The sequence below is a fragment of the Mus caroli genome, chromosome 12 (genome assembly GCF_900094665.2).
Source record: "Mus caroli chromosome 12, CAROLI_EIJ_v1.1, whole genome shotgun sequence".
In the NCBI taxonomy this organism is placed as follows: Eukaryota; Metazoa; Chordata; class Mammalia; order Rodentia; family Muridae; genus Mus; species Mus caroli.
In genome coordinates, this window is record NC_034581.1 from 5759707 (window position 1) to 5772153 (window position 12447).

The following is a 12447-nucleotide window of genomic DNA, read 5'->3' on the forward strand; positions in this document are numbered from 1 at the left end:
TCCACTCTAGTTCCTGTCTTCCAAGATCATTTCCTTTGCACAGACACATGGTGTCTGCCACACATCTACAATCTAAGAATTACGTCGTACACATCACTCAACAGTTTGAACTATTTTAGTATCATGGTCATGTTTACGTACAGCAGCTTCTAAACCTGTAGGCCGTGACCCCTTTGGTGGCCCAATGCACAGGGTCATTGCATATCAGATCTTTACATTACGATTCATAATAGTAGCAAAATTACAGTTAGGAAGTAGTAACGAAAATAATTTTATCATTTGGGGTTACCGCAATATGAGGAACTGAAGTAAAGGGTCACAACATTAGGAAGGTTGAGATCCACTGACATCAATGAATGCAAACCACCTTAAGATGATTGCTGCTATTTTGTTATGAAGTCAGTTCAAGAAAATAATAATTGGACACTGCAGGAGTTGTATACAAAAACTAAGATGTCACTCACACATGCCCTTCTTGAGACAACTTTTAATCAGTGCAACTAGAAACCAAGGCTTCAAAGAACCTGTATTCCTGCTGGATAATCTTTCTGAGAATGTCTTTAATTCTGGTAGGCTGATGCATGTCTGTGACCCCAGCATTGAGGAGATGGATCGGCAGTGTAAGATCATCTTTGGCTACATAGTGAGTTCAAGGCTAGCCTGGATTACACAAGACCTTCTCTCAAAAACAAGCATTACTTTTGGATCTATCAGTGTCCTAGCGGCTATTCTTCTTGGCAGTTTTGGTTGGTTTGCACTGAGAATGCTTCTGTACAGAGTCTCCTCAGCACATCTCCTCTTGGTGGAAAAGCTCTTGGATGGATTGCGGCATTGATGAGGCCCGCACTGAGGTCTGAGTCCTGCTCCACGGAGGACAGAATACTGCTGTGAGTTTTCAGATCTGACTCCCACCCTGCTAACCTTCATAGACCCAGGTCCCAGCAGTTTTCATCTCAGCTGCTACCGCTGCGTGCCAAAATTCATCCCCTTCCTGCATGGTACAAGTGGCCTGCATTGCCAGCACCCAAAGCTGTGGCCGCACAGCTGCAGAATGGGGTCTTCCACGTGTGATGGTTTAATCCCTGGACAAGCAGCAGATCTCACAGAGACCAGCACTGAAGAGCCTTGCTTTCACTGTCCTTCCAGAGACCCCTCTGTGTGCCCCCCCCCATCCCTAGCTTTGCCTTGTCCTTTCTCTGACCACTTGCTTAAGATTCACAAACTCATCAACTCTTACATACTTTTGTATTCTGTTTCCACATACCATGTGGAAACAGAATTTTTTTCTGTTTATTTTTATTTTTATTAACATTTATTTTTAGGTCTGTTCTTCACAGGCAGGTGAGTTATGTGGGCTGTGACCTGTGTCTTTTTTGTTAAGGGCTACATCCATAGCACCTAGAACTGCCGTGGGTCTTAACTGTGTGGAGTGGATTAAAGAGCCAGCTTTCACAATCTGTTCATGCAGCCAACGACTGATATAACACCACCCCTTATGACCAGAGTCTTTAGAAGAAGAAGGGCATTTGGACACAGACACAAGAAAGGACACTTGTGAGGCTTGTGTGAGGTATGTCCTACAAGCTAAGGGATGTCTGGGTCTGCCATGAAAGAGGCAAGGAGAATCCTTTCCTGGAGGCTGTGGAAGCATCAGGGCCCTGCCTTCTCTTTGACTTTGTACTTCTAATCTCCAAATCTTGAGAGTATACAAGTCAGTGGTACTTTGTTCTGGCAAGTGTTGGGAATATATGACTGCATACAGTAAGTACAGTTTTCAAGGGACAAGGATTTGGCACAAGTGTGCTTTTGTGTTCTTGTACCCACAGATGTAGCTCTGCTGAAGAAAAGATGTGCCTTTTGTTGGCGCAATCTTGTAAACAAAATACAAGATAGTGGAGGAGAGAAAGAGGCCGTGTCTCTTTCTTTGATCGTGATCTTGACTGAGGAACCTACGACCAAGCATTGTACAAAGCACGCGAGTGTTCTCTGGCTGCTTGTGGGAACTCACAACCACCTTGTGTGGTTCCGAGACCTCCGCTCCTGGAGAGCTGAGGCCCCTTTCACTTGATGTTGGAAAAGTGGGAGTCACTCCAGACTGCCAGAAACAAACCATTACTAGCAAGCTAGGTGAAAAAAATATCCAAGTTGGCTGACAGGCAGGATTGGGAGCTGTCAGTCTGGGACTCACAGAACAATAATTATTTCCATCACAAAGACCAGCTGCCAGTAGACTCCTTGGAACTGGATCAGCCTCTTGAACTGGGAGGTGCCTGCATGTGGTGCCCCAACTTCCATCTGTCTTTCCAGCATGTGTCAGTTATCAGTGACCATTTTTCTGCTCCTGGTCTTCTCATCCCCCACTTCCTGCCTTTCTCAGTGTTCCCTTCAAAGAATACCCTCTTTCTCTTATACTCCAATCTTGCTTGTCCTTCAAGAATCAGACTAGCCACTATCATTAAGCCTTTCGCCATCAGCGCCCTCTTCATTTTTCAGTTCCCATGGCCCTAATGGTCTAACTAGAGTTCTTCAGCTACTGAATGTGTCCATCGGAGAGGCCTGGGCCTTGCTAGAAATGTGGGAAGGGGTGTGCCTAAGCCTGCAGAGTCTTGATGCACCAGGTCGGGGGATACCCAGGGTGGGGCCCTATTCTCTCAGAAGGAAGAGGAGGGGGCAGGGGAGGGACTCTGTGGGGGGACTGAGAGGGAGGGACAATGGGAAGTAAATTAATTAATAAAAAGAAAAGCAGACTCTTGGAGCTGGAGGTGGAGCCTAGTGATGGAGTCTGTGTAGCATGTGTGGGCCTCTGAAGATGATGAGGATGACGAGAGGAAGGGGAAGGAGGAAAGAAGGCAGCAAGGAGAAAAGTTCAGGAAAGGCAGATTCTAAACAGGTTGCCAATTACTATAATTTGCATTGGATTCACTTGGTCCAGCCTTCAACAGCCTTGGCAGGTTGTTCTGAGAGGCAACTAAAGGCTAGAAGCTCTGCTCTGCAGCCCTGCTGCTCAGGTGCCTGGTGACCAGCCCAGCCCAGCCCAGCAGTCCGAACCTGGACCTGGTTCCTGGACCTTTGGAGAGTTGAACATCTAGGCCCCACCTCAAAGCAGCTGAAAGTGTCTTCCTTGAGTGTGAGGCCCATCGAGGAAAACAAACAAACTCCAAGGAGCTTCATCTGCACCCAAGAGTGAGAACCACTGATCTAATTAGCATCCGGTTATGCCTTCTCATTCTGCAGTAGGTATTTGTCTCTCCCACAAGGTGGGACCCAAGGGCAAGAGACCAGTTGGTTGTGGCTGGGTGCTGACCCTCTTCTAAGCCTCTGGAGACAGATGTTCTAGGATCACTGGCGAGCTTCTGATTCCTTTCCCAATTCTGAACAAGCACGTGGGTGCTGGGGAGGAGGGGAGGGGAGCAGGGAGAGGATGTTTTCCCCTGGGTCTTGGGTTGAGTCTTGAGGGGTGGTATGCGCCCATTCTTAAGTCAGAAGTCATCCTTACCATGTAGTTTTGTTATCTTGTCTCATCAGCCTGACTTGATCCAGAACTTGGTCTCTAATAGTTTTTTTTTTTCTTTTTTCTTTTCTTTTGGTGGGTTTCTTCCCTGGAATAAAGGTCACATTTTTCTTTTGCTATTAAAATAAAGCAATGCTGGCTCACTTGCTTTTTCTGGATCAATAGGTCTTTCATCTGGGCAGTGGCCGAGCTGGCTCCTGGGCCCCACAGTATCACTGAGAAGGAATCTCATCTCAGACATGACTAATGTATAGCCTCCTCGGCTTCCTACCCATGAGCTCTCATAAATCGCTGCTGTGTTCCATCAACCTCAATTCCCCGGCAGAGCGGAGTCCCAGGCTGGGGAGCAGGCCCGCCCCTGCCCAAGAGCTCGTCCTTCTCCGGCTGTCTGCTAGCCTCCTGGTTGCCAGACCTCATTCCTTTTGAATTGCTTAATGGGTGCACAGTTTTTGTTGGGAGTCTCAGGATGCTGGAGCTGGAAGGAACTGGAAATCTTCTGCTTCTTTATTTTACAGGTAGACAGATGGGGAGGAAGTTCCTGGCTAAAGGCTATGCCGTTGGTCAATAGTAGGCTGAGGAGTGGATGGATTGACCGCTTTAGCAGTAATGGCTTCCATTTGGTGAAGCGCTTCAGTTTACACCGCTCCCACTAATCCTGAAACCAAACCCGAGTCCAACTAGTGGCTGTCCTCCAGGGGAAGGGCTCGTGGAGGATGTGCTGGGTTTTCTTTCTCCATTACCATGACCAAATTATTCAACAAACAACTTAAGGGAGCAAAGATTTCTTTTGGCTCACAGTTCAGGGGGTTTAGTCCATCAATGTTTGGCTCCACATGTTTGGGCTGAATTTCATGGTAGCAGAGGACAGATGTTCACATCATCATCGGTAGACAGGAAGCAGAGCTGGAAAGGCTCGCTCTCCCAAGGATCCATCCTTAGCGACCCACTTCTGAGAGCTAGGACCTACCGTCCAAGGGCCCTAGAGCCTCCCAAGACATGGCCCCCAGCTGAGAACCAAGCACATGGGGACATATCAGAATCTAACTCAGGGACCACCCACAGGCACTCAAATCAAGTTCTGAAGGCAAGCAGGAGGGCAGAGCTGAGTTGTGGGCTGCATGTTCCAAGCTGAAGACTACAGGAAAGGACACTGGCATAAAGGACGTCAGGAGATGGGGCATGTCAACTATATTTCCTGGTTCTAAAAAGCCTTTTGCAATCTGGTTTATAAGTATGTTAATTTTGTATAAAACCCAAAATGAGGAGTAGGGGAGAGGAGCAAGAGTGGAGACTAGAGAACCATCCAGTAAGAAGATGCTCAGAACTTTCATATGTTCTCACTGGAGCTGTATGACAGCCCTGCAAGACTAATGCTATTTCCATTTTGGGATGATAGGCAATCAAGGTGTTTGCTTAGGTTATAGTTAATGTTAGGAGACAGCCCAGTTTCCTTCCTTCCCTACTCCTTTACCTCCCTCCCTCCCTTCCTCCCTCTGATCCTTCCTTCCTTCCTTTGGTTCTCCTCCTCCTCCTCTTCCTCCTCCTCCTGCTGCTGTACTTAAATTCCTTCAAAGGTGACCAGCTTACTCTGGTTGGCCCATCACGTTTTCATTCCAGAGTCAGTCTTACTCTTCTCCTTTTGCCTCACAGGTGACAAGAGTTCTTGCCAGGAGCCACACTGGTTTCAGGGGTTCAGGCCGAGGTCCTGACAGGCAGACTGTGGCCTCTACAGCCTCACAGTGGAGGGGCATAGAGTGCACAGCCCCGTGTCTGGCTGCGTGCACCATTGCCAGCTGCTGACACATTAGATTTGACTGTGGAGTACTGGTCACCAACAGGAGCATGTGCCTGCTTTATTCTACTTCATTTCACACCTTCAAGAGGGAAAGGAAGCAGGAAGATGAGCAAGTCAGCCATGGGTGGGGCCAACTCTCCATACTTCTGCCTGGGGATAAATTTAGTGGTAAGGTTTAAAAACGCAGAATTAATTCAAGGCAAAAGGAAGGTACATCGCAGGGAAATGAGTTGCTTTATAAGCAGGCTTAGATAACAGAGAACAGGAGTGCCCACCCATGGCTTCTGCTACGCACAGCAGTGCTGGCGTTCCGAGGGCTCATGAAGCATGTGGACAGGCAGATCTAGAGGGATGCTTGCCTTCTCTGGAAGAAGGACTGGGCAGGAGAGTGAAGCTTGAGAGATGGGGCTGCTTGTTCAAGAGAAGAGCTTCAGACTGAGGGCGTGATTTGGGACGGGGTGGGGCAGAGCTGGGAGTGGGGCAGGCATGACCATGGTGTGGGGAGGATGAGATGGCACCATCACCCAGGTTTGGAGGTGCAGGGAGCAAGCAGGAACCTCCAGGAGCACAAGGGGAGAGGGGGAAGGCTGAATTGTGAGCCCGGGGAAGACCCCCTTCTCCCATTATTTCCGCAGAGAGGGTAAGAGCTACTAACTAGTTAAAGGCTCTGTGCAACTCTTAGATAAATGACATGCAAATCTTGCCTCATTAGGCCTCTCACTAAATCACCTCTTTGCATGTAAACTGTTCAGCTTTTTGCTTGATGCTATTATAATTTTTTTTCTCCAAATCCCAGTACTGAGCTGGGTCCTCAACAGGGGAGAAGCCAGCATCTTGAAGCTTTTAGGGCTCAGGAGAGATTTAGGCAGCCAGGGTTCTTCACTCCCTAAGCAAATCGGCCCCCCACTCCCTTACAGCTAGCCAATACCTGATGTTCAGCTAGGTTAACGAGATGGACCACCCATTTTTACAGGGAGAAACACGGCTCTTCTGAGACATTGCATGGGCCAGGAAAGAGTGTGGGCTGAGCTGAGGGCTCTGTCCATTACAACATGATCAGGAATGGAGGCCAGCTTGGTAACTGGGCTCCAGGGGAACATTCATACAACCTCCTTCAAGGCTTGCTTCAAGGCCTGGCCAGCAAGGGCTCCAAATGAGAGGCTACATTTAAGCTATTAGCTCTCCTAAGTCATCTGGTGTTCTACGCGCTCTCAGAGTTGAGATAAACATTAAGATGGATGTCACTGGGAACCGGTCACGGGGAAGCTTTACAGGCAATATGAAGCAGGGCAGAACTGTGTTCCCAAGAAGGCTGGCAGGCTGAGAGAAAGAGTAGTCAAACTACAGAGTGGGGCTAAGAGCTCAGAGAGCAAAGTTTCCTCCCAGCCCACAGGACTGGACTGGCACCCTTAGGGCTGCGCTGGTTTCCTCTGAACTCTTCTTATCCCTTCTGGGACTGGGCTGAGGCTCTCAGGGCTGTGCTGCTTCTTCTGGTGTAAAAGATTCTCTCTGTGTGAGCTCCTCTCCTCAGAGCTCTGATGATCCCCCTTAAGGTTGTTTTGGTTCTCTCAGAGTCAGGCTGGTCCCCTCAGGTCCTGTTGATACCCCAAGGTCTGGGAAAATTTCATTAGGCTTGAGTCTGTCCCCTAGGGGGTGGGCTCCACGCTGTCTTCTCTACTTAATGACTCCACATGGAATTATAGTGTGGCCAGTGTTTCTTTCTTGCTAGTAGGTCAGTTAGTACGGAAATAGCTACATAGTGTCCCTGAGTCAATCACTTTATTTTACTAAGCCAAGTCTGTGCCAGGAGGGCTCAAGGACCTGTGTGGAGCTGGATGGAATTTTCCAAACTGGGGAAGGCCAAGGGCCTGCTGAGAAGAAAATGTGGCTGGTTGGGTGGTGGGAGTTGGGGTGGGATGTGTGCTTGACTAAATGTGTTTCTGACATGTGGGAGCTTTTGCATCTTCACGGGGTGGCTTCTGAGAAGTTCATCATGAATGGACCTCATAAAGGCTACACTGTGATCAGGGAGATGGCCAGTGAGGATACAGCTAGGGAGGGAAACCAACAGCTTCCAGGTAGTGGGAAGCTCCAACAGCAGGCTTGCTTCAGAGCATCTGCCAAGGACCCAGACTTCTGGTTTGTGGGCACATAACCCACATTGCCCTTGGAACCCAGGCTGGAAGATCTAGCAAAACATCTCCCTGGCTTGAGTTCCAGATGAGCCCAGGGTGGGGGCATCGCAGAGCTGGGGAGAGTAAGGGCATCTGCACACAGCTAGACGTTCTCCCAGGACTTCTAGAGGCTGATCAGACGTCCAATGTTCATAAAACGCCTGCATAGTAGCATAGCCAGACACTAGACACGTTTGATGGGTAAAAGCCAGGCATTTTTGGCCAAAGAGCCTTCAGAATTCACCCAGCTCTGCATGCTAGGTCTTGAGTGAGAAAACGGACTGGGCCAGGCGAGACACAGCTGATCCCTGGAGAGCTGCTGAAGACTCTTGGCAGGAAGGACAAGGTGTCATCTGGTCAGCACTCAGGGTTGCTTTTAGTGTTGCCAGGGCGTGGGTGGGTGGGGGTGGGGTGGGAGGTGGAGACACCTCTCAATCCCTGTCTTCTCAAAGGAGAGAGACAGTTTGAACAGGAGTTAATTTAGGGAAACAAACGTTCCAAAGAGAGACTGAGTTGGCTTCTCCAAGGCCAGCCATAGCTTAATGGGTTTAGGTGTAGAGACTTCTTATCACTATTTGAGTAGGTGGAATATTTATGGGGTAAAGCCTCCCTCCTTCCTGTCCCAAATTATGATGGGTTTGATCTTCCTTTAAGGCCATTTCTCTCCATGATTCCTGTCAAAGGGAAAAGGCATTGAAACCCCAATTGCTATAATGCTGTTGGGTCTTCTGAGGACGCAAACCTGTCCTTAGTGCTAATGTGTAGGAGAGTGCTATGTGCCTTAGTTTCTGATAGATTGCACTGTCAAGGATGTTTAACCACAAGAGGCATTCTGACCCTCAGGGGACTGTCCCAGGACTGGTGAGGCATATGTAGCCAAGGAGTGTTCTGCCTCCATGGCTCAGGATTGCAGTCTTCAGGGATCATGGCAGGCTGTTGTGCGTGGATACTTGTTAACATGAATGAATAGTTCTTATTATAGACTTGCATGTGCATGTGTGCGTGCACGCATGTGTGTGTGTGTGTGTGTGTGTGCTTGTCCTCTTACCCCCATCTACCCCACAGGCCTTAGAGAGGGCATCTTAGCCCCTGCTAAGACCTGGTCCAGCAGAGTCCCATACCTGGTCACTTACATTGCCTGGAGCAGAGACTGTGCCTTGGAATTGGGACCAAGATTCCCTTAAGACAGGCTGGCTACCGGCTTTGACACTGTATTTCAGGGCCCAAGAAAACAAGAGGGTGCCACCTAGCAGATAGTGGTTGTGAGGTGTGTCACCTTAAATATTTTCCTTACTGAGGTGGGTGTGGCAGATAGAGGAAGAACGGCTCCTGGAGAGTAGGCTACACTGGAGACTCTCAAGTCCCTGTCTCCCTCTCCTCTTCCCCAGGTCAGTTCTAGACTTGCTGGGTTGGAAAAAATTTTCCTGGAGACATGGGGCCATGAATATCACAAAAGTTGCCCATAGGCTAGGGGCAGGCTTCATTCTGTAGAGCACTGGGGATTAGCTTCATCCCTGAGACCCACTGGGGCGACAGCTCTACATCCCATGTTCATTATAAAAGGCAGGGCCCCATTCCTGCTACCTCTGTAAGAACTTGGACTTTCTGGGTTGTACAGCTGTGGGCTCCTTTTATATTACTCTTTATGACCTGGGAGAGTGAGGTCTCTTGGACACCTCCAACCAGGCCCAGAGTCAGGCCAGGGCCAGCAGAGAACATGCAAGGGCAGCAAGGAGAACCCGTAGCACAGAGTGGATGCACAGATAAGGAGGATGGGGCAGGGTAGTCATGTCAGCCAGGCCCATGGGGCAGCGCTGGGCATATGTTCTGTGGGGCATTAGGCTGTGCCCCATCCATCTAGATATCAGCTGCTGGCACTGAGCTCTAGGGCAGTATCCACACTTGTGTATGGGTTATGTAGGGTGGACACCATTGGTGACACACTGTGGGGTGGGTACAAGCTGTAAGTGCCCGCGGTTGTTGCCCGTGGGACTGTCGAGCGACAATTGCTAGTGCTATCAAGGAACTGAATTGCTGATTTCACTCACATCAATTTCAAATATAAAAATGTCAGGGCTGGGAGATGCTCAGTCTGGGAAATGCTTATCATGCAAACAGTTTGCTGGGCACCTAAAATCCAGCATCCAGGTAAAAGCTGGGTGGGGTGTAGCTATAATCCCAGCACTGGGGGTTGCTGTGGTGACAGGCAGGTCTCCTAAGCTCCCTGGTCAGCCAGCCCATCCATACGGATGAGTTCCAGCGTCAGTGAGCAAGTGTATTAAAAGGTAAGGTGCAGAGCACTCACACACACACATACAAGTTTCATGCTTCACACATGTGCTTCGTGCACACATGCGTATGAACGTGGACATGTATGCAGATAGGTATCACACACACACTTGTGATTCAGTCATTAGAAGTTGTGAAAGTGTGTTTGGGACAACAAATTCACATTTAAAGTTTGTGCGTTGGCAACTGCGGAGCTTGTGCGATCTCAATCAAATATTTCTGATGAAAGCGTCATGTTCAAATGGCAATACCCTGCAAGTGTTAAATAAATACCAGATTGTGAATACTCTGTTCACAAAAGAAGAATGCTAACCATTGCTAACATTTTTATATTGATTATGTGTTGAAATGATAATATTTTGGATACATCGGATCAAATAAAATCACATTAAACTTAATGTCACTGGCTCCCGTCGCTTTTGAGCTCTGTGGTTTGGGCAGTTTTCCCCCAAACTCTCTAGGCTTCAATTTCACCTTATCTGCAGTTACTGCGTGCAAAACCCCTCTGGGCTCATCAAAGGGCTGATGGCTGAAGGAGGAGGTTTCCAGCCTCGCAGTGAGGCTGGCCTTGGAAGGGTCAGACCCCCCTCCCTCCCAGACAGGAAGCACCGCCCAGGAAGGACCTGTAAGACATTTCCCAGGCCTCAGGATAAGCACTAGCCACCCATTGCACCCACCCATTGCAGATGACTCTTCCTAACAAGCACATCTTTGCACTTTCTGGAAACTCTCCCTCTGGCTGAGTACTCCTGGCTTGTATACCTCCCAGTTCCCTGTACCTGGGTTTCCGGCTCAGGGAGGAGAGAATAGACATGAGCCTCCCTATCTTCTCTGGGTGGTTCCAGTGTTTTCTTGGTAGCTGCATGGGGTGAGGGTTATGGTCGACAGGAGCTTCACGGAATGTCCAGGAAGCCAAGGAAACTGACCAGACTCAATAGCTCTGAAAGTTACAAAATTCACAAGCACTCCTCCTCCAATTCCTACCCACTCTATAAACCATAGCAGTTGCTGGCAGGAGACTCTCTTCGGTGGAACTGCCTTCAAGTTGGGCAGGAGGTTCCAGGAATGCTGCTCTTCTGGGTCTGTCACTTGTAGTCAGGTAGACTTTTTGGTGATTCTGCGGTCTGAGTCACCATGCACCTGGATGCAATGCCCACCCATTCTCCTCTAAGTAAATCTAATAAACTCACTGAGTCACCAAGTCAATATTGGGAATTATTTCTTTGGCCTGATTTTGGTTCCTTAAATAGACCCATGTTATGCCTCCCTGGGAAAGGCCACACAACACCATTTTCTCCCTCCTGTAACTCAGGCCTACGGAACACGAGTCCAGGCTGGGTTAGGGCTTGTTTTAGGGTTTTGAGTTCAATCCCCAGGCTAAGGCTCTGCTGGGCACCATGTTCTTGTCCTTTCCCTCCTGGAGGAGCCTGGAGGTGTGGAGTATGTGATGACAAGAGGAAGAAAGCCTGCTGTCGAGCTTGCCAGGCACTCACTCACATAAGCTGCGTATGTTTAAAGTGACTTCTGTGTATGGGTGATTTGTTTTCCTGTATGCTTGTGTGTCACGTGTTAGTAGTGTCCACAAAGACCAGAAGAGGACATCAGACTTCCTCAGAACTGGAGTTTCAGTCTGTTGCGAGCCACCATGTGGGTGCTGGGAATGGAGTCTGGGTCCTCTGCTGCGTCATCTCTCTCTCTAGTCCTGCAAGGTGTTTTCTTAAAATAGCCGTGCATGTTATTTGATATCCCTAAAGGGAGGGGACCTTACTGTTCTCTAGGGTCTGGAGAGTCAGAAGATGTGGTACTTAACATCTAGCAAAGCCATGGACACACGGCTGAAGGTGGCCTGCTGTTTCATAGACCTGCCTGTTGTTCTAGGCATGCCATTTGCCATATGGCCACTAGGTGTCATCATCACACCATGAGTGGGCCTCTTAGCCCGGTCTAAGAGACACATGTGCAGGGCAGGGCATACATAGGACAGGTGTGTGTTCTCTAGTCCAGGCTGTGTTCTGATGGCTGTGTGTCTGCCTTATTGGGTTACAGTGCTGCTGACTATAATTGGGACTTTCAATAGTATGTTTTTTTTTCTGTGGAGACCCTCAAGTCTTACCCACTTTCTTGTGCTCTGAAATACCCAGGTTCAGCACCCCTGGGAATCAGAGGGTCAATAACTACCATCTTACTTGAGGCTTATGTAAAAGTCTCGGAGGCTCTGAGATCTTGATATATCTGACACGTTTGGAAAAATAAGCTGCCTGGCCCCTACACCTTACTCATATGGGTCTGGCCTCTAGACCTGCCATCACGTAGGGGGCACGTGTAAAAAGGCCCTCACTTACTACACCCCCATGTCACCCATCCACAGGTAGGTTGGGATGATATGGGAGCGATATATTTGTTTTATCTTTGAAATTATAATATAATTACAACATTTCTTGTTCCCCTTTCTTACCTCGAAACCCCGACATATCTCCTCTGCCCCCAACTCTCTTCATTCAAACTCATGGCCTTTCCCCCAGTGTTATTGCATGCTTAACATATATGTATATACATACATACATACATACATACAACTAAATATAACCTACTTGGTCCATAGAACATCACTTGTATGTATGCTTCCAGGACTGACCATTTGGCAGTGGATAGCCATCTGGTGTGCTCTTCCTGAAGAA